Source organism: Chamaea fasciata, unplaced genomic scaffold, assembly GCF_029207755.1.
Source record: "Chamaea fasciata isolate MVZ Bird 193981 ecotype frontalis unplaced genomic scaffold, bChaFas1.0.hap1 SCAF_1, whole genome shotgun sequence".
Lineage (NCBI taxonomy): Eukaryota > Metazoa > Chordata > Aves > Passeriformes > Sylviidae > Chamaea > Chamaea fasciata.
Genome location: NW_027094086.1, coordinates 47,851,421 through 47,876,212, shown reverse-complemented (window position 1 = coordinate 47,876,212; position 24,792 = coordinate 47,851,421). Strand labels below are relative to the sequence as shown.

The 24,792-nt window shown below is 43.3% G+C and overlaps 1 long non-coding RNA gene across 3 annotated transcripts in view; it reads right to left on the bottom strand.

Moving 5' to 3' along the window:
- Positions 1 to 529: 529 nt before the first annotated feature.
- The window catches only part of LOC136289082 (uncharacterized), a 41,862-nt gene continuing 17,599 nt past the window's right edge, over positions 530 to 24,792 (bottom strand). The window contains exons 2-5 of one of the 3 annotated variants that reach the window (XR_010720712.1): positions 5,564 to 5,659; positions 2,332 to 2,449; positions 2,120 to 2,169; positions 530 to 754 (exon numbers count right to left, since the gene is read on the bottom strand). This is a non-coding gene — a long non-coding RNA (uncharacterized lncRNA). Of the gene's footprint in view, positions 755 to 960; positions 1,086 to 1,585; positions 1,845 to 2,119; positions 2,170 to 2,331; positions 2,450 to 5,563; positions 5,660 to 24,792 lie in introns of those variants that run through there. The other 2 variants (XR_010720717.1, XR_010720718.1) reach the window with 2 other exon arrangements.

Genomic DNA, 24,792 nt, shown 5'->3' with positions numbered 1-24,792 from the left:
GTTCAGGCAAACAGTCCAGAGCAGAAATGGTTTCCGACCCAGTGGCACCAAGGCCACTTTGGCCACTTTTGGGTTTCACCTTGAAGTGCAGCCAGAGCACAAGGTGCTGCTGGCACTGGTGTCTGTGCAGAGGGGCACGGCTCTCAGGGTGTGCTCAGTTCCCAGAAGAGGGGATAATTAATAAATGCCTCTCACAACATTTCCCAAAGTGCCAATACCCATTAGTCCCTAGCCAAACCCCAGTGCTGTGCCATCTCATTGCTGTGTGAGGTATCAGCATGCCCTGTCCTCCCTCTCCCTCTATCTCCCACGTCTATGCTGTTTCAGGGCTTTTTTCTCTTTAAGAGGAAACCCGGCGGAAGCCTAGCTATTCAATATTGTTTCATATTATTTGGTTGTGAAACAATTTAATTTGTTTATGGCTCTAAAGGTCAGATTTGACTGTTGCCCAAATTTCTAAAGAATAAAGAATGCATCAGGCTGAATGGGACTTCATGGCATGACCAACTGGAGAAAGAGAAGGGGGCTAGTGAGAATATTTAACTGGAACAGCAAGGCAAACTTACCTTCAGCTCAGGTTTAAAAGCCTAGTCAATCATTACACGTTTTTTATTATTTACCTGGTACAAAATCCCCCTGGGTGAAGAAGCAGAAAAACCCACAGGCCACAGTCTTTCAAAATTTTTAGTAGCTTGCTCAGCATTTTTTTTCCTCTATCTCAGGACAGTTGAAATTATATGGGTTGTGATGGTACCTGTGGATAGATGAGAAATAAAGTGGAAGCACATTGTGGTTGTAGCTCCAAGCAGGGGTGTTTGTAACAGTGAAGAGAGCAGGGCCAGCCAGGGACTTTGAGAAGGAAGGTAATTCTCACACAGTCATCAGAAGACAAAGGTTGCATTTACACCTGGCCAGAAGGTTTAATCATCTACTATTTCCAAACATTGCAGGCTCACAATCTGTTGTGTCTGAGATCATAAAACATAATCACAAACTGGAGACAAGAGACCTGGGGCTTGATTGACCAGACCTTATCTTTTCTTTTTCTTCGTTCTTATTTTTCACTCAATTTTCTTCTGCCTTTTCTGGAGCGGCGGGGGTGGAGGGGAGGGGGTGGGGGAGAAAAAAAGATGCTTTGGAAAAACTTGCTTTGACCAGAAAATTCTTGGCGCAAAAAAAAAAATAATCTGAAACCCAAGGATTAATGGGCAGTTTTCATTCCTCTTTGTCTCACTTGCATCCAAGAGCACTTGGGAGACAGATTACCTGCTTGCTAAGATCTCCCTCCCAAGCTTTCAGGGAACAGAAATTGTGGTAAAGGGACCAAAGAGAGAGAAGTATTCAAAGAGAACCAGGTACAAACCACTCATAGCTTAGTTTTCCAGGTCCTACCACAAAAACAACTAACATTCAACCACCTGAAACACCGGGTGTAGGTGGCTTTCATCTGTCTTTGGGGGAAGGGTAAAATTAAGGTAACATTGAAAGAGAATCTGGTAGTGATGGGAGGGTTTCTGGGTAAAGTTAGCCACATTTTTGCAGTTTGAGACTGTAGCTGGTTTCCTCTGTACCTGTGAGGCTGGTGAAGAGGTTTATCAAGCATAATCACGGACTCCCATAGTATAGGAAATCTGGGGCAACATCATCACTTCTGCTTCCCTCACCCCATTGTCTCTGCAGGGGCATCGCTCTTTACTGTCTGCCCGTGGCCAGGCTTGCAGAGAGGAGCCAGGTGTTTCTCACCTGATATTCCTGATGGTTTGTAGGAGAAAGGGTGGAAGGGCCGTGTCCCAGCCCCGCTGCCGCCTGGCTCCAAAGCCTTGTGTCGGCGTCAGGGAGGGACCCTGGAAGAGATGATGCTGCTTTGCACCTCGTTTGGGTGTTACTGTGTGGATTCATCATCAAAGCACTTAGTGCTGGGAGGAAGAACTGGCCCTGTTGAGATGAAGGGTTGTCCTTGCTGACTTCAAAGGGGGCTGAATTTAACCCTTTGACTTCAGTGGCGTTTGAGCTCCTGGTTGGAATTAAGCACGTGCTGCTTCTGGATTGGGACTTTCCTCTCTTTGTTTGAAAGGGGAAATAAATAATCCAGTTAATTTGCAGTAAACCATCATCTTACCTGATGATGCCTCTGTGTGTTTTATGACTGCCAGGTCTGTGACTTCCCCGCTTTAAAAAAAAAAAAAAAAAAAAAAAAAAAAAAAAAAAAAAAAAAAAAAAAAAATTAGAGTGGGAGCAATAAGAGCTTCCCTAGGAGAAGTTCATTAAACAAGGCAGGCTGGAGAGCCATCTGCCCCTGGCACTGCCTGGTACCTTCGTGGTGTCCCTCACCTGGCTAGGGCTGCCTGCCACCTGATGAGAGTGGCATCTTTGATGTCGTCTAGGGCAGCAGCCATACCCAATTGCATAATCAAGGTCACTGGAAAATTACACAAAACTTTGCCCAGGTCTATTGGAAAAAAGAAAAAAAGTGAAGCACTTGCAACAAAAAACCCCAACCACCCAAACTTCTGCTCATGCCACCAACTTGCTACTCTGTGTGAATACACGTACAGTGCCAAGCTGCCCCCTTACACTGCCCTGCAAGCATTGACAAAAAAAAAGTATTATCCACATTAAGGCAATTGCAAATTTTCTCTGGTAGCTACATGAATTCATCCCTGTGGTTTTCCTTGTCTTTCCTTCAGCTACAGTTTCAAGTAGATAACAATGATGTGCAAATGCAAGAAGTAATAGTCTCATGCTTTGCATTGCTGAATGCTGACCTTCTGAGGATTTCAAGACTTAGGGTGGTAAGTTTGGTTTCACATGCCCTTAGGAGCTATCAAGTCTTTCCAAGACTTGATAGAGAAAACAGTCAGCTTGAAAATCTGTAAATAATTCTTGAAAATAAAAGAAGAAAAAATTTCAGAATTTATCTCCAGAAAAAGAGAATTCTTGGAGAATTTTCTGTTATTCCTCCAACATTTTTCCACTGCCATTTGTGAGGAAAAGAAAGTCATGGACATAGCATAAAGAGGAAGAACTTGTAGCTTAAAAGGAACCAGGGCTAAAGAATGGAGCAAGAAAAAAATCCTGAAAATTTGAAGGACTTTCCTTTTTTTCCTGATAAAAAAACAAAAACAAAACCAACCCCCCCCAAAAAAAACAAACAAACAAAAAAAAACCTCCCCAAAAAAACCCCACAAAAAAAAATTAAAAAAACCTCCAAAAACAAAACAACAACAACAACAACAAAAAACGAAACCAAAAAAAAACCAAAACCAAAAACAAAAACAAAAAAAAAAAAGAAAGAAAATAAACAAAGTCCAACAACAAACCCAAAAAAACCTGGGGGAAAAAAAAGCCTCTGAATGCCTTGCTGGCCAGGTGTTCTGTGTTGGGGAGTGTGCAGGTCCAGCCCTGTTTGCCCAGCTGGACTAGCAAAGGCCATGTTTCCCAGTTACTGCCTGCTGTCCATTCAGTGGGGGCATCCTGCAGGTATTACACCACCAAAATATGTCACAAAGGTCCAGGCAGTGCTGGGCAAGGCACTGTGATGCCCCTTTGAAAATCTTACATATTTAACTCTGAATTTACATTTCTGATTAGCCCCCTCTTGCAGCCTAGTCATTTCTGGGTAATTCGAGTTTGTCTCCTTCCAATTTCTGCCCTGTAAAAGCTCTCCTTCAAGCTTTTCTCAGCTACCTGAGGAGGATTTGATAACTGTCAACATTTCTGGTCATGAGAATATCATGGCAGAATTTTTAAACTTCTCTTTCCATAGACCGAGGTAAATGAGTAATATGAAATATCTGCTGTTTCCTAACTTCTAGAGTTCAGGTATGCTAGAAACAAAGACATCTTTTTCCCCCACAATGGAAGGGCTCTGTCTTTCCACTCTTCACATTGTATATGAAACAATAATTTGAGTCTGTCATCTTTAAAAGTTTGAAAGTTTAATAAACTCTTTATACTATTTTTGTTTGCATGGAAACTGCTAGTAAATATCCCCATGGCTTTCCAAGCCTATGTCATATCCTCTAAAAGAGAAATCTACTTCCTTAATCCTTAAGCCAGAGGATTTAATTACAGTATAGCAGTTGAAGGGAGGGCACAGTTCATCCTCCTGAGTTTCCCTTGTGCTCTTGTTTTGTTTTCTAAATGGACACGGTGGGTAAAGATCCTTATACTCGGGACACTGACATTTGTAGGGTTGTACTGCTTATACTATCTCTGATGGGCACTTTGTTATGTCTTAAGTAGTTTAAATTTCTATTATCTAATTTCATGCTGGAGAAAGAAAAAAATAAGATATCCATCCTGGAGAGGTCCTAAATGCCTGTGGGCACCTTCCCACTGATGGCTGGTGTGCAGCCAGGCATTCCACTTGATGTCAGCTACCAGTTCCTCGGTCGTCACAACTGAGTCACTTTCCAGTTTGCTAAGGAATAAGATTTACATTACAACTGACAAAGCATGTAGCAGATCAATCTCTCAAAGAACTTCTGGTTCCTTGCTCAGGAATGAGATGGAAGTTTAATGCTGGGGGTGGACAGCACAGATAGGACCTAGCACACTGAGATCTTGCTCTCCATTTATTAAGAGAAACTGCAGCAGGCCCAAGGAAGTGCCTTGTTTAGCATTTTTTTCCTCCAAGGGCTGTTACTCATGGTTTAGCTCTTTAAGGCTTTCATCTGCCCTCCAAGGAATCACCTTGCCCCCACGAAAAGGGGTGTTTTTGGGGCTGGGTAGCTGTGAGCCTCACAGAGCCTGGAATGTCTCTACATGCCCTTTCCAGCTGTGGGGTGGAAATTCAGTAAGAATTCACAGGAATCTGACTAAGCCCATGCTTGGCCTGTTGGGGTAGCGGGATGGCTCTGGGGCCATGGACAGGGCAGGGGCCTGGAAAGGCAATAAATTCAGGAACTCTGCTTGCTTGGCTGCTTTGTGCAGAGATGTAACAGTACCAGCTGGGACATACCCCTCTCGCACATACCTCGAACGTTTTCTGTCACCCTCAGAACATTTCCTGGATTAGCAGAAAGGCTCTTCAGCTATAATTTTTGTTGAAATATCTTGCTTTAAACCTAGAGAGCAGCAATGAAGGCCTCAAATCTGTAAATCAGCTGCACTTTGGAAAACAAATCATTGCAGTGGAGTTTAGCCAAGCCAATTTTCTGTACTCATTCATTATGTAGTTTTCACTTTATGAACTGATTTAAACCGACCATGCTCCAGCAGTACCAGTTGCATCCAAGATAGGAGCCTGATTTACACTTCCAAAATGTGAACTGCTCCATGGTTGCATTTCCAGGAGGAAGAAATGCTACAAAGAGAGGCTGTTTGGCAGCACCCACAGGCCTTATAGACAAGAGCTTGCTGGTTGCCTCTGCTGGCCTACTTGAACTGGTGAGGTGTTATTAGTGAAGGGAAAGCTGTGATGTTCCCACATGCTGCAGAAAAAGGGGTGTCTTCCAGGGAGAAAATGACAAGACAGCTCCAGTCTCCAGTGATTGCCCAGTGGGAAAGTAGAAGATAAGAAGGTAGAGTGGAAGAAGCATGTATGACGGTAAAGGGGTACCTGGAAAAAGTGGTAGTAGAGGAGAGACAATGGAGATACGGATATTAACATCTGCAGTCTGTGAAATGGCAGTGGTGGACAGACAGCATCCATGGCCTGTGAGAAGAATGGGAAGAAAACAATGGAAAATTTTATACTTATTTAAGTGACCATGTAAAACTCAGCTAAACAAAACTGTGCCTTCACCCAGGATATCTGCAGGGGCAGTGTGATATTGTGTACCTTCACCAGCATTGCAACAGCCATTACAGGAAGGAAGGAGGGCAATGGTTTTTAGTTTTTTTCTTGGCTTTGAAGGTTTCTATAGTTTTGAGGTTTCCTATGGTAAAGTGAGACAGATTTGGTAAAAAATTGCTTGATTCAAACACTTAACCAGCACAGCTAATAAATGATTATTAACCTTAGCTATTTATTTTTTGGAAGTTAACCTGTTAGAAAAATTTTCTCTCCCATTTTCAGCCTTCCCAACATTTTTTCCCCCTGGTGTCCTTGTTAGATCAGAATTTTTTTTAATTGTGGTAGTGGGACTGAGCTTCACCTACAGTAACTTTGTTCCAGTTGCAAGCAAGGCAAATATGAAAGTGGAATTGCTGTCAGGCAGAACAGTTTTCACACCATTTTTGCAGGTCTTGTAAGTCCGTGTAATTACACAGAGATGAACCCCACATATTCCTTCCTTGCTCGTGGGAAAGTCTTTCAGGCTTGTTGAAGGTTATTATAATAAGGCTATATTGGCATGTTAAGAAATACCCGTAATTTCTAAGAACACAGAATTATTTGCATCTGTCATAAAGCTTATTTTCTTCATAAAGCTTCCCTTTCCTTCAAAGGGAAAATCAGCTGCCTTGTTATTAATATTGCAGCATCCGTCTTTTCTTATCTTGGTGACAAAAAATATCAACATACAGGGAATAGGCTTATATAGAGAAATATGAAATCGAGAACTGGTAAATGTGCACGACTGGAAAGAAGAAGCTGGGTTTGTAAAATTCTCTGATTTCACATTTGTGCACGCATAGGATTAAGGAGACTTTAAACAGTTGAACAGATTCAGATAAGAACAATTGTTATACCATCTATCAAAACATTATTATTGATATCCTCTTTAAAATGCTTTCTGCTGCCAGAAGCAGAATGAAGAAGTCTTTGTGTAAAATCCCACTGAGTCACCTGTGCTAAGACTGTGGAAAGTGCTTGGAAGGGCAGTCATTTGAGATGCTGGAACCTTGTGTTTTCCAGCTTCTGTGAAATTCAGGTACATTTCTCTGATTGTGAATAACAAGAATAGATCCCCTTGACAAGCTCTTTTATGTGGATAGCAATTAGGAGTGGCAATTACCGTACTTGTTAATCTGAGTAACATTTACATTGGCCCATGTCTAGTGTTCCTCCTGGTAGTGCAATTCCCTTTCATGTAGTCAGAAGTATGTATCTCATCATCATCTTTCTAGGGAGGTGATCACAATCCCTCACTTTGGGTATGTCCTTCCTTCAGGTGGATCCCTTAAGAGATTGTTATCTATACTTCAATGCCTTCTTCCCATCCCCCGCGCAGCTGTAAGCATCTTGAGCCACATCTTCCTAGCATCTTCCTTGCTTTTAGTATTTCCAAGAAGTCATCCTGGTGGGATATCGAGGAACTGAATGTGGTGCCAGGGGTGCCGAGAATTCCCCAATAAGAAGGCCGACTGCATTTTACAAAAGAACGGTTGTGCAAGGATGGGCAGGACAGATGGCTGAACCTGCAGAACGGGTTTCAGCCATAAATGCTCTGAACACCGTAAACGTTCGGTGGCTTTTCTTTCTTTCTTTTTGAAAGCTGAAATATATTTGGGAAGTACTTGTTCAAACTACAGACTCAGTCAAATATTAACAAGTGGAAACTGAGCGGGAGGAAAAAAGATACTTTGAAGGGCTCAAGCATGTGTGGGTTCTTGCTGTATTTGCCTAACTATAATCACCGGGGCCACACTTGCGACAGGCTGAAATGTTGCTGTGAATAGAAAGTATACCATAAGGGTTCTCAAATATGAAAGTGGGGCTGGAACAAAGAGCAGGCACCAGACAGACTTCCCCTGTTAACGATTGCAGGCCTGTCACCCTGGTGCCAGCAGTCTCAGAAATCCAGTCGGGAGCGGGCGGCGCTATCTCGATCCCAGTGTGACTGGGCTGCTTTGAAACCCTGCCCACAAGCCGTATTCCTCGCTGCCGCCTCGTCCCGGGGGAATGAACATTATCTCTCCGCTTTTAAGAGTGTTTGCTTTAAAGATGATTTACCACACTTGACAATTACCGAATTTCCTAAATTCAGCCCGAGGTATTGTTGTTGTTATGTGCAAAGCGGCGCCTCGGCCGCAGCACGCAGAAGGTCACCATCTCCCAGTGTGCAGCAGGTTGCTCTCAACACATGCCGAAAGACCTCCGAGGCTGTTTCCCTCTGCAGTCCCGTGACTTGGGATGTCAGTGGAGACATGGAAACCTTCTGACTGAAGAGCAGAAGAAAACAAAGCTGTAACCCAGTCTTGCAGGAACATCAGCGCACCACTGAGTTAGGACTCCTCTCGCTGGTGTAGCAGGAACAAACACGTAACTGAAAACGCTCCATAAAAAGTTTCCAACCTTTTTTCCCCCTTGCCTTATTTTGTTTTTTAACCATATTTTGATCCTGGTAATCAATGGGGTGGCATCTTCAAAACAATACCTATGGATCGGTAATGAATGTGATCCGTTGGGTGCGAATGTGATTTTCTTTAATTATGTTGTTGCTGACTCGAGTGCTACAGGAATGGTCTTTCTCCACTCAAATGTGAGGCAATACAAGGAGTTATTGTTTCATTTATATTTTATTGGGAAAACTACCAAAACCTTTATGTTAGAATATTTGACTACAGTGTTAACAACATTTCCCTGGACTGCTGCTTAATATACTTTTAATAGTTGTTTTCCATTTATTGGTTCTTTTAATCTATTGTTAATAAAGTCTTCCATGTTTCAGTAATTTTGTCCCTGTGTTTCTTTTGAAGAAGGCAAGTGTGTGTGCTGAAAGATTAGATTATCCTGTTAAAAAAAGAGAGAGAGAGAGAAAAGGGAGAAATGTCTTCAAAATGAAGCACATCAAAAGTAAAAGTAGGTGACAAATGTTAATATTTGCAAAGTGCTTCTGCTTTGATCCTGCATTTCTATTTTTTTAAGAGCTTGACAAATGTGTCCTGTGGTTTGGCTCAAACCTCTTTGCCTAGTGCTTTACTTGACCCACAATCCATTTGATCTTCCACTTGTTTTTCCTTCTGTCCAGGAGGCCTCTGGACTTGATAAAGGCTAATTCTTATTTCCACTTGCTGCTGTTCAGGGAAATAATTTTTAATTTTTGGTTGGATTAGGTTATTGTGTCTATTTATTTAGGCAGTTTGTAAAGAGATATTCGCTTTGCTGTTATTTGGGATGGTTCCCTTCCCATTTCCATGCCAGTACAGCTACATCAGATCAGCATCTGGTTTGGCTGATAGACTCTGGCACCAGATGTGAGGAAGATGTGGCTGCTAGAGTGCCTGACTTGGATGGCAGGCTGCCACTTTGTTTCTATAGTACAATTTCCAGGTGTGCAGTATCCAGTACCTGAGCTGACAAATATTTAATATACCAGACACTTTCAGGAGCACTGGACTGGCTACAGTTGAGTAAAATGCACATGCTTCTACAGCCCTCAAACACCCATTTCAGACTACCTGTTGTGATCCCAATCCCAGTACTGCCTGCAGAGTGTCTGATCTGTTTCCACTATGCTGCTTGCACAATCTCAATATTGCCCAGCTCAGTAAGAGCCATCTACAGCCCAACAGCCCCAGCAATCTAGAAGATGCTTCTGCAAGTATGAAAGTTGGCCATAAAAGTTGACATGTGATTTATGGCCTGTTTTATTGCATCAGCTCCCTTATTCCCCCTCAGGAACCCCTCCTCCCAAGAAACCATAACCCACAAACCACAACTGAGGGAGGCATGGAGTTTTGAGCTGCCATTTCAGCCAAGTAGGCCAGGAGGTGCAGCATCTTCCAGCCATCCTCCCTGCGGACCACTCCACCAGCTCCAGGCACAAGGGCACTCCTCCATGTCTCTTCCTCAGGAGCCTTCTCCTGTCTTTAAACCAAGGGAGAATAAACCTTAAATTGGAGTAGAAGATGCCTGCTTATGTGTCACTTTGGGGAGCACTCTCTTACAACTGAGTGAGCCCCCTTGGTAGTGTTGCCCCAGGGCCTTGGGTGCTGTCAGTGAGGTTGGTGTTATTTATGCTGCTCCCAGGTTTCAGGACAGAGTACATCTGTCAGGGCTCCCATGTGCTGTACATTTGCTTTCTGGAGACACATTTAGGATTATCATTTGCATTGCAGATGTGTGGCTCCATTGCACTCAGCTTCTGTCCCCATAAAAAGCTATTGACAGAGTGAGATCAATTCCACTGCCATGGCAAGAGACACGCATGTTTTGAATAAGTGTGAGTGTGAGGGATGAAGGGAAGCTCGCTTTTGGGAGCAACAATTACAATGCCTTGCTTAATTGGAGCAGTCAGGCGGGATGTTATAACAGTTGAAAAGCTTTGCAGATACATTTCTTGTCTTTAATGGTAGTATGACACCTGCCAGCTCTCCAGCTGTTTCCCTCTCCTGCAGAATGCATGCCATCAAGTGTGTGAAGAAAAGAAGGTATGCAGCAGAGCAGATCAAGGTCCAGATTTTCACAGGTACAATTGTCTGTCAATTAAAACAAAAAACCCAAACAAAGTACATAAAAAAATTCAGAGAATGAGGAAAATTGTGATGATGACACTCAGAGATTCAGAAAGAGCCTCTCTGGGTAAACACTTCAACATCATAGCAGCCTCCTTTGTGTTTGTCTATCCCTTTCAATTCATTCATTTTTCATGCAGACTTATTTCCATCTGCACTTAAAATTCTGTGACTCCTTTGCCTGTCAACTTTGTATCTTCTAATGCTTTACCCACAATAACGTACTCTACCTTTCCTGAGGTGGCAGAATACTTTTCTTCTGGTGAGAACTATTTTGTTTTCTTTAAAAAAACCACCCCCAAAACAATGAAAAAATTCACTCAATAAATGGCACCAGGGTTTTGCACCTTTCTTATTTCAGGGAATATCTGCAGCTAGATCAGCTATTACTTTCCAAATCTGTTTTCACAGGCATTTCCTGAAGACAGACTATCAGATAAAATGCTGGCTTTAGCCTTTTCATTATCCTCTGCCTAGGGTACTATTTTATTACTCTTGTTTTTGCAGTTTCTCTCTCTGGGTTTTGCTGAAAGCAGTTTTGCCAGTATATGAGGAGTTCTGGTGCCATTGTTAAAGAAGCTGTGCATTTCTGCTGGATAGATGCCTGAGATTGCTTTATGAATGATAACCAAAATAAGTTAAACCCCTAATCACAATTCAGAAATGAATTTGTTGGGGTGGGATTTTGTTGTTGTTGTTGTTTTTATTTTTCTTTTTTCTTTTTTCTTTTTTTTTTCCTTAAGACAGTCTTTGCAAGGATTCCTCTGCTTGGAGGATGCCTCAGATGGACAAAGGCTGCTGTAATGTCTCTTATTCCACATTTCAGTCTGCAGGAATGCAAGTGGCGAGTGGAAATAATTAATTCTTGGTGCTGTGCTGGAGTCATCTCCACCGTCTTGCCAGCCTCAGAATGTCAGACATATTGTTACTCTACCTGAGCAGGTCCAGTCAATATTTAACTGTTTGGTTGCTTCTGAGGCTGCAAGTCTGCAGCTTTTCCACAGTGGTTATCAGCACTGAATGCAAGAGGATGTACAAAATTACTCCTTGAACACAGTGCTGGTTTGTGTGAAGTAAAACACCCAACAAAATGACCCAAACCATGGAAAAGGGAGGATGTAGAAAAATATTTTATAATATTAAATATTTTAGTAACAATACAGTTTCTCACTTCCCCAGTAGCCTTCTCTTATGCCTTCTCCACACACTGTTAGGTTGATATGTAAATTTCCTTGCATTTCCAGAGGAGAAGACCAAGAATAATCCTTGTGCCAGGCCACTGGTTCAGTCAGCAATAACTGCTTGATTTGCATGAAGATAGAATCTTTGCTAAAGGGAAGGGTATACATGAGGCTGAGAGTCCCAAAATGCAGCCTTTCTGAAGAGCTCCTCTTTTTCTTGGACAAGTGACCTGCTGCACCGTGTCTCAGTACTACAAGCTAACAGGAAACGTGTCATGTAGGAAAAGAGAACTTTTGAGAAGCATCTGGATCCCAAGAGAGGGAATTCATTCCACTTGTTTGAAATCTAGATTTTCATTTCAGCTAATTGTGCTCATTGGTTGATGGCCATGGAGATTTAATAGCAAGGAGTGGTTTAAACTACTTTAGTTTGGACACTTATAAGAGGCAGAAAAGGGCAGTGAGGAATGCAGTGAGAGGAAGAGTATCAGGCATCTCTCTGAAGATCACCCTCTGAAGTGCTTGTGCTCTGCACGTGTACATTACTGCTTCCATTTAGCACTGGCATTTGTTACCTCCTCCACAACCAAACTGGCATCCCAACACTTCAAATTCCATTGCAGTCCTGATTTCCTAGTTCTGGCTATGATATTGCTTGCGTATGTAAGTTCTGTAAGTGCGTGTGGGGGTTGACCCCCTCCACAGAGAAGGTTGGTGTGTGAGAACAATTCCTATCCCTCTGTGTGGTTATTTTTCTGCTCTGGGTCTTCTATTTCAGCCCAAGCATGGCCCTGCTTGGTGGGGAGATTCCCAGCACCATGCCTCAGACAGAGCCTAACCCAGAGGGACACTGCCAGCTGTGGCCACCACAGAGGACCCCTGAGGCTGTGCTCGCATTCATGGGCTCTTCTAGACACTGTGCAAAATGGGGAAAGCTTTTTTTGCTTTTATACTTGCAGAGGTGTGAATGGCTTTTTGCCTTGGCATGACCAGAGCCAGGAAGCCTCCAGGTAGGTTGGAATAGCATGAAGAAAAATCTGTGCAGCAGTTTGTAGATTGGAAACTTTTGTAAGTTGAGGTGGTTCAGCGTTGTTATAACACCTATCAAAGGTAGGAAGGAATACCTTGACCCTTCCTTAGTGCTGCTCAGTCTGGTGCTGATACAGTGATGAATATTACTTACACAGGAATAAGGGGGAGGCAGGACCAGGGCCTCATCCTTTCCAGAGGAACATGTTACAAAAAAGGTGCAGATTTAGCAGGTCTGGAAATGCTGGGCAAGAGAAGCAAAGGATAAGCATGTTAAGAGAAGGAAAATGAGTACAGCTTAAAAATAAGCAAGTAAGCAGAGTTAATCTAAAAGCCCAGACTTGAATGCAGCCTTCTTTATTCTTTTTCTTTTTTTTTTTTTTTTTTTTTTTTTAACTTGAAGTTTGCATGTGCACAGATATCTTACACGAACTATTTTCCGTTTTAAGGAAGGGGGCCATCGCTGGCTCTGACCAGAATTGGCTTGCAAGGTGTAGCACCATGAAATGTTCAGGCAAAATTTGTAGCCTGCCTCAAGATGAGAAGTACTGGAAATCAGATGAGAACTTGTGATTTTTAGTTCCATTTAGTTCCATTTTGGAGATGCAAGAAATTTTATCTTGATCCAGCAAGACAAGTAGCTGTGTCTGAGTTTTACATGTGTGAGTAGCTGTTTTATTTTTGTGCAACTAATGCGGAGGCTCAGTGTTAGAGCAAGTGTTACACAGGTAGAGAGATACCCCACAAAATCCTTCCTTTGTGAGATCCTATTAGGTACCCAGGTGTTTGTGGAACATCCAGAATGAGGTGAATGCCACCATCTTTTGATGTTTGTTCTCACCTCACCTAGGTTCAACCTTTTGCCCAATAAGATGTCACTAATATAAGTTACGCAGGCAAAACTGATAATTTTAATTTAATACCAGCCTCTCATGTAAAACCTGTTATTGCCTTCATACAATTAATTAGCAATCAGCAGGGCTGTCTGAAACTTGTGCATTATTTGAGGTACCTGCATATTAGCATTAATCATATAGACTGATCAAGACAAATCTTTAAACGGATTGGGAAAGACAACCTTCGGCCTGTTTCTTCTGATATTAGAGTTTATCTTTCTGCTTGATGTCAAAGACAGGAGGCTTCTTTTGCATTGTTCTCTCCTGCAGATGACTGACATGGGCAGAGTCCGTCATCAGCACATCCATCTGATATGCTCTTATCCTTCCTGAAATTTGCCAAACTGGTGGCATGCAGGGCAGGAAGTCTACTGTTGTGCTCACAAAGTGGAGTCATGGTGTGCCCTGGTATTTCTCTTTGCTCCCTCATCTTCCATTTGCTGTGTCCTGGGTTGTACTATAGGATATGCACAAAGTATTCTATCACCATCTTCATGAACTGTTGAATCCAGGTGGGGCAGTGTTTTCCCAGGGTCCCTCCCTCTGGGCCATTATCTTCTGTTAATGGCCCATCAAATACCTTACCCATGACTCATAGAGAACTCCCTCCGGGAGTTGTCTCTGTTTAATGGGCCATCAAGGACCCCCTGCATGACTCATCATCCCATTGTGAGATGCTCTGCCCAGGGGGAGGAACCAAGCATTCTCCTCTGGATATAATCTGGGGTTTGGGACAGTACAGGGGGCCCTTACCCACTGGATTCCCGGAGGAACAGAGCTACCAGACCTTGCTACAGGATCACTGCTTCAGGAAGACTACCTCATCTGGACTGCTTCCGTCACTCTGCTCAGGTTGTATTCTGACTCTGTCAGTGGTCTTTTGTATTACTGCATCTATTTTATTTTACTTTCTTTCCTTTCTTCCTATTAAATTGTATCTCTGACTTGGAGCCTCTCATTTGTTTTGCTTTCAAACCACTACATGCTGGTTTCTCTTGCATTCGGAGTCAAGCAGCTCAAGTCAGCTTCATTTCCTCAATCTGAGTTATAAAATTTACCTCTTCCAGTTGACTGCCTCCTCAGAAATGAGCAAATCAGTTCTGCCAAAGAGCAACTGGTGGAGGCTGTAAGTGAAAGTCCTAGGTAATCTGTGGCTTTTGTCCAAGGCTCATGTAACCCCCTCAGGAAGATGGTCATCATGGCCTTTATTTTGGTCATTAGTGTGACCATAGCCAAAACCCAGTTTGTCACAGATCTTTGTCCTTTGGGCATGATAGCCCTGAGAGCCTGGCATTCTGCCTTGCTTGGCTCTCCTGTGCTCATAAACAACAACATAGCATTTCAAGAAAAAAACTGAGGGCTTTTTTTTTTTTTTTTTCCTCCCAGGATAAATAGCCTTCTATTAAATATGTCTGAAAATTTCCAGGAGGCCCTCTTGATTTTAAGCCATCATGCCCTATAGATCCAGAGTTTTTCTACTGAGAGCGACTACGGAGATTTTCTGTCTGCTTTGTTTCTCTCTTGCCTTCCCCCACATCCTCCATTTTCCCTCTTGTATTATTACCTTAAACAATGCCTTTTTGGAAAGCATACCCTTTTGAGAAGTGCTTTGTTAAAAAGCAAAACAAAAACACAAACCCAACAGCAAATAACAAACTTCCCCAAAATTCCCACAGAAACAAATAAGACAGCTTTGAAATTGTAAAGCACCGGCACACGGTGGGTGCCACTAAGCCCAGATGTTACAGCCCTAGCAAACCACAGTTGCCCTCCAGTTGCCCTGATGACTTATTTTTCAACTTTCATTTGATGCTCTTCCATCGAGCCGCAAGGTTTCCAGGCTCAAATACCAACATCCACAGAGACCCGCTAACTGGCAGCAAAAGACACGAGTGTGTACAGAAATAATGTTCCCTCTGCTTCCTCCCTCCCTCCCACCCTCCCTTCCTCCATGTCTTGGCATCTAAAAGGTCTCCCAAAGGACTTGGCTACAATGGGAAAGGTGCTCATAAATGTGTAGACAAAGGAAAGCTCAGAAAGGCCCTGCTGAGCTGGAGCAGCTGGAATGCATGAGGATGAGGGATTTTTTTTTTTTTTCCCCACAAACTGGGAGCTGCTGTTCTTCCTCCCTCAACCCTCATGACCTTTCTGGGAAGAAAAAGAGTAGGTGTCCCACCTGCATAGTGGCATATGCCCTTATCTAACCCTCAAACATTTTTGCAGGCAGAGAACAGGAACCTGGAACTCCCTCTCTCCCTGTGCCTTGACTACCAAATAAGTACTTTGTGGTAGGTGCATCAAAATAACCACACCAGGAAAATGTGTCCTCTTTGTACTGCTCAGTGTCCATGAAGAACAGGCAGATGAGGGGCAGAGGAAAAAAAGACCCATGTAGTCCTTTCTCATTTCTTTTTAAAATTGTTCATGATTGTTAATGTTACAACCTCACCAACTGTTTGGAGATTGTGTTTATAATCTAATCTTTGGAAGGATCCTAGGACCGCTGGATTCATTATGTCATTGCTTCGGGAGGAATTTCTGTATTTTAAGCTATCCTCTGAGCCCAGGGCTGTACAAAGTGTTCATACACTTTCCTTGTGTTCAGTTTGCATAGACGTGTATTGGGGCTTTTTTATGTCCTGCTGCATCTGTGGTGTTGATATCACAGGACTGATTTCTCCTGCCAGATATTCCTGGGTAAAGCAGCCTGTGTGAGCCTCTCGCAGCACAGGCAATTTGTGTGGAGGGAATTGTATGAGACCTTCTTTGCATTGTCCTACCAATGACCCCTTCTGTAATCAGGCAGAAATCGTGCCTCTGAAGAGTGGGAGGTATTACTGCTTCCATGCTGGTCTGTTCCTGGGCCCCTGCTGCACAGACATTGCCAACAGTAACAAATTGCTCTGAGTTATGTGCAGCGGTTTAGTGATGTGGACTAGTTATTTATTAGAGAGGGAGCTGAGACATCAGCAAAGGGCAAAAGAGTGAATGAAAGAAAAATCCCCAATCAAATGAAATGAAGCTGCCTCATCAGGCAGGCTTCCTTCAAAACTGCTCTCTCTTCTGGATCACACCTTGTTTATCTAATGGGGGGATCACATGCAGAGTTTTTAAAATAAACCCCTCAAAATAAAGGAATGTCCCCAAAGGCTGTGGATAAAGGTGACAGAGTTGGACTAAACTGCCTTTCCAGAGGTGGCAAATCAGTGATTTATTGTTTCATTAGTCACAGTTTCCTAAGCACAAACTTGTCTGTGATACTGATTGCCTTGCTCAGAGGCACCTTTTGAAGATATATGATAAAGATAAGGGACCTCCTCTCATGCACTTGGAAAGAGAAGGCAGCTGCAGAAGAGTGAGTACCCTGTCTGGTAAAAAACAGACCAATGGAGGTCACTGGAACAACATTCATTGGTAGGAAAGTCCTGAGTTTGTTTTGACTTGGAAAAGAAACTTCCAAGTTTAACATCATGGGCCTATAATGTGGGCGTGCCAAAAATGGGAGGAGGGGTCTTTATGGTATTCTTTAATAGTGATATTGATGGGCAAAAGTGATGCCATTGCACTACTAGTCTGCAAACATAATTAAGTTTCACCCTCATCGATTGAATTCAGTTTGCCCAGCATGGGTCTCTTGCTTTTTTTGTTCCCTTCAGTTACTTAATGGTCACCCGTATTAATACTCAGTACATTTTCCTGATGCAGAGTCCAGAAGGGCTGGAGGTGCCCTGGAGAGGACAGTCAGCTCTTGGGAAGCAAAGCACTTCAGAGTCAGAATGGGGTGTGACAGCAACATGACTCAGACCTGGAAAGATCTGGAACAGAAGAATTAGTGGGAAGAGGTGTTGATGCAACCTCCTGTGCAAAAGGCAGGCTCTGCTGAATAAGAGCCTCTCACTTCCCAGGCCTCTGACTCCTCACCAGAGAGATTTGTGCTTGTCTGATGCACCAGAGAAGTTCAATATATTTTTCAGCAACTGTGGCACAACTGTGGAACAGAGACCCAAGGAACTGGTGCTGTTTGCTAAAGTTATCCCTCCAAAATCCCACAGACTGCTGGGGAAGTGACTTCCCCCAGGATCTTTCTATGAAGGGACAGAACTAAAGTAAACAGTTACATTTATAAATAGATGTTGATCTGTGAATTCTGCTGGGGAAAAAAAAAAATCTGGCTGTAATGGTGGCTACAATCTGAATTCAGGTCTACCTAACCACTGAGTTGTGTCTTCAGGATAAAGAGTTTGAAATAAAAAAAGAGATTGGTTGGCTTGGTTCAGGTTGGATCAGCTCCTTCCCAGTAAAAACATTGTGACAAGACCCTGGGAATCAGTGAGGCTTTCAGTTATGAGCTTCAGAGCGGCTGAGGGCTGTACCTGCAGGGATTTGCTGCTGAGACTGCAAAGCCATACATTGCTCACCTGTTGGCTACCTGTATGCAAGGAAGGGGCAGTGTGTGCCTTCCATAGGGACAGCCACTAGGAGACCTCTTATTTGTGAAATTGTTCATTCTGTAAAAATAGAACTGACTTTTTAAAAATTTGCTTCTTTAAATTGTTGACTTCTTAAATACTGGATTAACTTTCTTTTCCTCTTTCCTTTTTTTTTTTTTAATTATCTTTTTTTGCTGAGTAGTGTAGTAGGTGGCCCCTTTTGATTTCCCTCCTTTTGCCTCTCCCTAATATTTCAATATTTCCTCAGCTTTGGAGGCTTACTGACCAGTTAAAGCAAAACTAGGTGGATCCTGGATATGTTTCACTTACCAGAAAATAAATGTCTGTGGAGGAGGGCAGAAAACATTTCCAAGTGATTTAGGACAGCTTCCAAAATCAGATGAAAGTAAAATCTATTGAGACCTGAAAACTAAAAATAATATTGCAAGTCCAGCTCGCCCTTGAGATAGCAAGGACGGTAACTTCTGTTATTTGGCCACCTAGAGCAGCAATGCTGAAGATGCTTCTCACCACCTTGTGAGCATGTAGTGAAAATTTATGAGAAGCTGCAGCATTTCCAGTCCAACATAATGGACATTAATACTTTTTTTATACACATCAGTAACAATGTGTCTAGATCCACCCAAAACCCCAAAGCCAAATCAGCTTTGGGATGGAAAAGAGGAATTCCATTTTTCCTCACTTTCGCTGCTGGGACAGACAGCCTTCCTCCCTTATGAGGTAATTTAATTTTCACATTATGCTTTATGGGATATCCTTATTTACCTAATGTTTTCCTGTCAAGTCTTTTCAGACTATGAATCTTGTATATTTTATATACACAAAGGTGACTTTTCCTTCCTTTAATGACCGTGGCTTATCAGTGCAGGCAACCGATACTGGACTCATAAATATGTCACTCTCGGTTTGCGGCAGCCCCTTCTCCGCCGTAAGACTGTTCCTTGCTGCTTGCTCCTCCCTCCAGCTCCCTGCATACCCATGGTCTGCTCAGCCCCTCAGGGCTACTGGACTCACCATTGGCTGGTATAAATAAATCACTGATTCAAGCTATAGGTGAAAATCATTGTGAAAGGAGCACCCAGAGGAATGCAATACGAGGTCAGTGGAGCCAGCGCCTTCCGACTCCAATTAAATATTTCCTGTAAGTCAGTGCCAATTGTGCATCTTGTAAGAACATTTGAGAGCGAGAGCTTGAACTCTCCGGGACCCTCTCGCCTCGAAACCTGTTTCCTGTTTAACAAGATTTAACAAGTACAACCAAACATGCGCCATCAGCAACAAAAGTCATTGTGAAGGGCTCCAATGTGCAAAGGTGCTGGGTTTCCTCTCGGCCCCGAACGCCGACCGACCTCATCAGGCAGTCACAGGGTGGCTGCAGGGCAGTGCTGCTGTGCCCTGGTGCCACAGGGCTGGTGTAGGCTCAGCCCTTTTGCTGAGAGAGGTGGAAGGAAAGAGGAAAAAGGCAGCCTTTTCAAAAGGGGTCAAAGCTTGTTGGGTGAAAGCTTCAAGAGTTGATGTTGATGCCCCAGGATTTTCTTATGGAGGATGGAATAATAGAATACTCTGTGCTGTCTGTCTCTTCAGCTTAAAGAACAACCTTGCTGTGATGCAAGTCTTCTGCATGATGCCTTGAAGATGTCATTGCAGTCAAAGACATCACTGTGGGTCCTGGAACAGGTTCTATCCGAGGCTGAGCTCCCTGTCCAGGCAAAAGAGATGCCAAAAGCAGAAATCAGCCAAAGCCAGCTTTTGATTGGGCAATCAAATATGGGGAGAGTGGGCATGAGAGCCCCAGAATTTAGGGAGTCCTTCTAGTTGAAAATGCTAGGGAGACACTGAAAACCTGTTCATAGTGACCGGGCACTGAGAGCACAGTAGTTCTTCCCAGAGGGCTGTACAGTGGTAGGAGACATCTACAGATGTGTGTGTATATTTATATATGTATATACACCACTCTTATATGTAAGATACATGTGAATGTAAAAAATATGTGTGCATATTTATCTACATACATTTATGTATATGTTCTACATTTCTGTGCACTGTGCATATAACTCATACTAGAAATTGCTGTAGCATGTTCTCTGTATCTCTCTGTATCTCTCTCCCCAGTTCAAAAAGCCTGGGACTTGGGATGAATCCTCTGGTGTTCCTGAGATAACAACAATAACAATAACAGGAGCAACAATCTCATCAGTTTACTGAAAACTGTAGTGTCATCCTTCACCAGAAAATACATGTCTGACTAAAGTTTCCAAGTGCGTAGCCCATGTCTTTCCTCTCATCTGCAATCTGCTGCTCTTTCCAGCTGCGCCATCCCTTCAGTAGTCAACAACCAGGGCAAGGTCTGCGAGCAAAGGGAGGACATGGGTGGAAAAGAGACGAAGAAACAAAGTAAAGTGGAGCCTAATGTGGTGCAGAGGGTTCTGTCCTCAATGTTGCTCACACAATGAAAATGACATTTCATCATGATGGATGTTAAAATCAGAATAATTTTCTTCAAGGAGGTCATGAGCTTGATATATAAGATTCATTAAAAACAATTTTCTCATTGTTGGGGAGGAGGAAAACTTGGGAATTTGATATAGGCTCCTTGGCTATGTGCTAAGTGGGCCATCCTTTATTTGAAATCCATCATTATATGGGATATAATTCAAGTTCAGGGAGGACAGCACTTTGCTGAGAGAAGTCTCCTAGGTCTTTTCCTATACTCCCTGGGCCATGCTTACACAGGAGCCAAATCTGCCCTCTCTGCCTGCTGCAACACATAGAGTGAGCCCATTCCTCAAAGGAAGGTTTGCACAAGGTCCTCACCACCCAAAGGAGAGATATGCTGGTGTTCCTGCCTTGTGGCTGAGCAGTGGACAACCCATCTGGGTTGGTCTTCTGGGTTGGTCTTCTTTCCTCCGCAAACTGCCTGTGACTTTTCACCACCCTGCTCAAGGCAGTTCCCATGCCCCATGTCCCATTATCAGCCTCTCTTGCGCCTGTGTCATGAGGCATCTTGCTTCATCGTCCTAAACTGACTCCAAAATAATTCTTGGTGTGAAGGCAAGACATTGTATGATGCTCTGCTGACTTCAGCAAGGCCATCCATTCTTGCTGTCTTGTCACAGCACAGGGGCAGAAGTGCAGTGTTCTGGGAGTTGGGATCTGGCACAGCAAGTGACAGTTTTGGGCACTTCTCCAGCAGAGGAGCGTGCAGGAGGAAGGAAAGATTCCTGCTAGTGAAATCTACAGTTTAGCCATGCAGCTTGGAGGAGACCTTACAAAGTGCCCATGGGCAAAGCAGTCACACAGGGCAAGACTGCACTTTATCATTAAGAGGGCTCTGATTCACAGTACAATAGGCATGCTTTGGGCACATTAAACCTGGACAACTCCTGTAAATTGAGGTTGAGGTGGCTCACATGGTGCCAGATGAAGGAAGGAGCTCCCAGCCTGAGTAGCCTGGTGCCCCACTAGGTAATGTACTGACAGTGCAGAGGAAAGAAAGCTGTAATGTATTTCCCTCTTACAGATGGGAAACTGAGGCAGGCTATGATCACGTTCTCCAAGAGTGTGACTTGGATTTATACGAGGTCTCTGGAGCACAGCTGGGCATTAAAATCAGAAACTATGTCTTATGTCTGTGCTCAGGAGGAGGAGGAAGGTATGAGTTGACTGGCAAACATTTCCAGACAGACGGTGGAGCGGATTAGTACAAAAGAGGATGCAGATCTTGGCTGTTCAGCTGCCAGCAGAAAGGAGGGGGGAGTATGGTTAGGCAGCTGGTGGAGAAACAGGTGCAGAGAAGGTTTCCTGATAGCCGTGCTGTCATCCTGCTTTGAACCCTCAGCTCCTCAGTAAATTTTCCCTCTTGGAACTCTCTCATCAAAGTTTCATTTCCTCACGTTCCTAAAATAGTTCTTGATAAGCAACTTGTCATGCTGGTAAAGCCCTTTTGGTTACTTTCCTAGAAATCTATTTAAATGTTTTCTGACTGGACTTCAGCTGCTTGCATTCCCATTCGGAAAAAAAAAATATTGGTGAAAAAAACAGTACAGCCAAGGCTTAACACAACAAGAAGGTGAAATGTTTATGTTTAGTAGCGCAGCAGGACCTTGTCTGTCAACTGAATTTCCAAGCAGTGACATAAAATTACAGTGGTAGAACTCACACCTAACCAGAGTGACAGGGGGAGGAAAATATGAAAAATATATATATTTTTAGCACGTAAAATATCTGCAAGAAATACATACTTTTCACTTTCAGTGCCTTTTTGTGGGCATTTTGTCCTCACATTGCGGGTAGAGATGGAATAAAACAGAGCTGGTCAAGCTGCAGTTTTCAAGGCCCAAGGGGAGCCCTTGTGCAAGGCAAATGCTCTTTCCATGCTCATCTCAGAGATACACTGGGGCTGCACTGGCACAGGGCTCCTGGGCAATCCCAAGTGCTGGGGAAAGAAAACTGGCAGAGTCGATTTGGTCTAACATGGCTAAATGGCACTGTAACCAGTGCACAGCCAAATCATCCCCATCTCAAAGGAAAGTAGTGGGGAATGCTTGTTATCCCCAAACAATGAACTTTTGCCAGAACTCCTCCCACAGCATTCTGATGCCCACGGCATTGTGTTGTCCCATGGCTCTCATCTGGAATAGTTTTTGACACATATGAAAGCTTGCCTGGGGGAAAGCTGGCCATCCTGCTTTGTAGGGCAGGAGTTTTCAGAGACTCATAACAATGTGGGAACCCAGGATTATTACAGGAATGGGGGAGCTGAAGGGAATAAAAAGATTCTGGGTGGGGAAGCACTTGGTTGTATCTGGTCTTTTCAGGTCAACTAGCTACCATTCCTTGGGGCAAGTGCAGAAGTCTCTGTATAAAAAGCTACAGTAAGAGAATGAGAGGTGATTTCATTGGCATGGCACCAAGAAAAAGGATAAAGAGTTTGATCTGAGATGATTGGGATGCATTATGGTAGAAGAGTGGATCGTCTGATGAGAGCATCCAGGCAAGGAGTCAGTTCCCTTTGTTTGAGTTCAGACAAAGGTTTTGCAATTTCCAAGGATTAAGAAAACAGGTATCAAAACTGTGGATTTTACTTCTGGGTGATTCTTTGCTGATTTTGGGCGTCTAACAACAATTGGAATATCTCGTGCCATATCTATGTCTGTCATTAGAGAACTTGTTTCCACATGAGTGCCAGGACTGTTTTCATAGGATGAGAAAGGCAGAATGAAAATTGTGCTTTAAAGAGACCTGCTCACAACAACCCTGCTTTTACATCCTCAGCAATGGGGAAAAAAAAAAATCCCTGGACACCAGATGCAGGTAAGGGGTCTCTGGAGCCCTCAGAACAATTTATCCAGCCTGTCAACTGCTCCTGGTAGCTTTTTTTCTTTTTCCTGGGGACCTATTGGCACCCCAGATGAGCTATTCTGGTGCTGCAACCTGCCCACGCTTTCCATTTTTTATTTCCAGGACTCCTTTTTCTTGGACACAGAGCTGCTAGAAAGAAGTTGCCACTTGCCCAAAGGATCAGTATCTCTAATGCTGATTCCCTAACCATTCCAGAGGCCTGCGCCTTTTCTTGCAGGTGACAGGCAAGGGACATGTGTGTGCACACATGCAGCAGGTCTGGAGCAACTCAGTGTCTCCAGGAGGCATAGGAGGGATTGTTCCTGGCTGTGTGGATCTTACAGCTCACTGAGGGGAGGCAGTGCCCAGACCTCTGCTTCTACTGCAGGACGATCCAGGACTTTTCTGAATGGAGATGTGGAAAGAAGTTCACAAGTTTTAACAATATTCCTAAATAAGTAGGTCATCACAGTGTATCTACCCTACTAGCAAACAGCATATTTCTGTTTGATTTTCATGTATTTCTTCCCACTCAAGTCTGACACAAACAGAAAGCACTGCCCCCAGCTTTGCCCAGAGGTGACCTCGGGGCAATACAGCCTCAGAAGTACCCAAACTGCACACACCCTAAACACAGACACACATTTTTCTAGAGTGAAGAAGTCTTTTGTGTGGGTTTGCAGCAACTTACAGGCATTTGGGAGGGAATCAACCAGGAACCAACACAGTAATTCCTCTCCTGTACATCAAACGTTAACAAAATAGGCCAGTACCCAGCTTTACCCTCTGTACTCAGACAATTGCCCTGTAAGCAAAAGCCTTGCTTCCCTGGGATCCAAGAGATCCACCATCCCACAGATTATACTAGAAAATCACATTTGTTTGGCCTGGGTACAAACTCTGGATCAAATCACTGTCTCATGTGGGTAATGGTAACTTCTCACTGTTTCTCAGAGTTTCTCTTTGAGTCTCAAAGCAGCATAAGAAGGCTGCATCCCAAAATGCACGTAGGAGTGATATTTATATTATCTTAGAATTTAAACATTTCAATATGGAGTATTTTAGCATCAATCCTGTATAATTTTCCAATTTACTGAAGATGGGTTCCCTAGTGATGTGAGGGGCTCCTCTCTGGTGCCTGAATACCATTAAGAATGTTTGTTCCCACTAGTCTTAACCTTAATAATTGCAGCAAATTGATTTTAAATGGTGGATCAGGAAGGCCTGCAGAAAAGAATTACCTTTTTGTGTATATTCCACATATTAAACATGCAGAATGAAGAAAACTGAGAGTCATCAAAGCACCATTTCCAAACAGACTTGCATCATTAAAAAGACATTTGGCTTCGTAGTTCAAGGTCAAGTTTGTTCCCAGAAGATGAGGTAATTTAGTAAAATAATAAAGCTCCCATTAAACAAACCCTGTAATAGAACTGAGCCTTAGCGGCTGCAAAGGAAGGAAACTGTAACTTCTGTCAAAGCACAGAGATGAGATTAGCGTTAATAAAGCATTCCTCACAAAGCAGAGTGATAGTAGATGGGGGGAAGGCA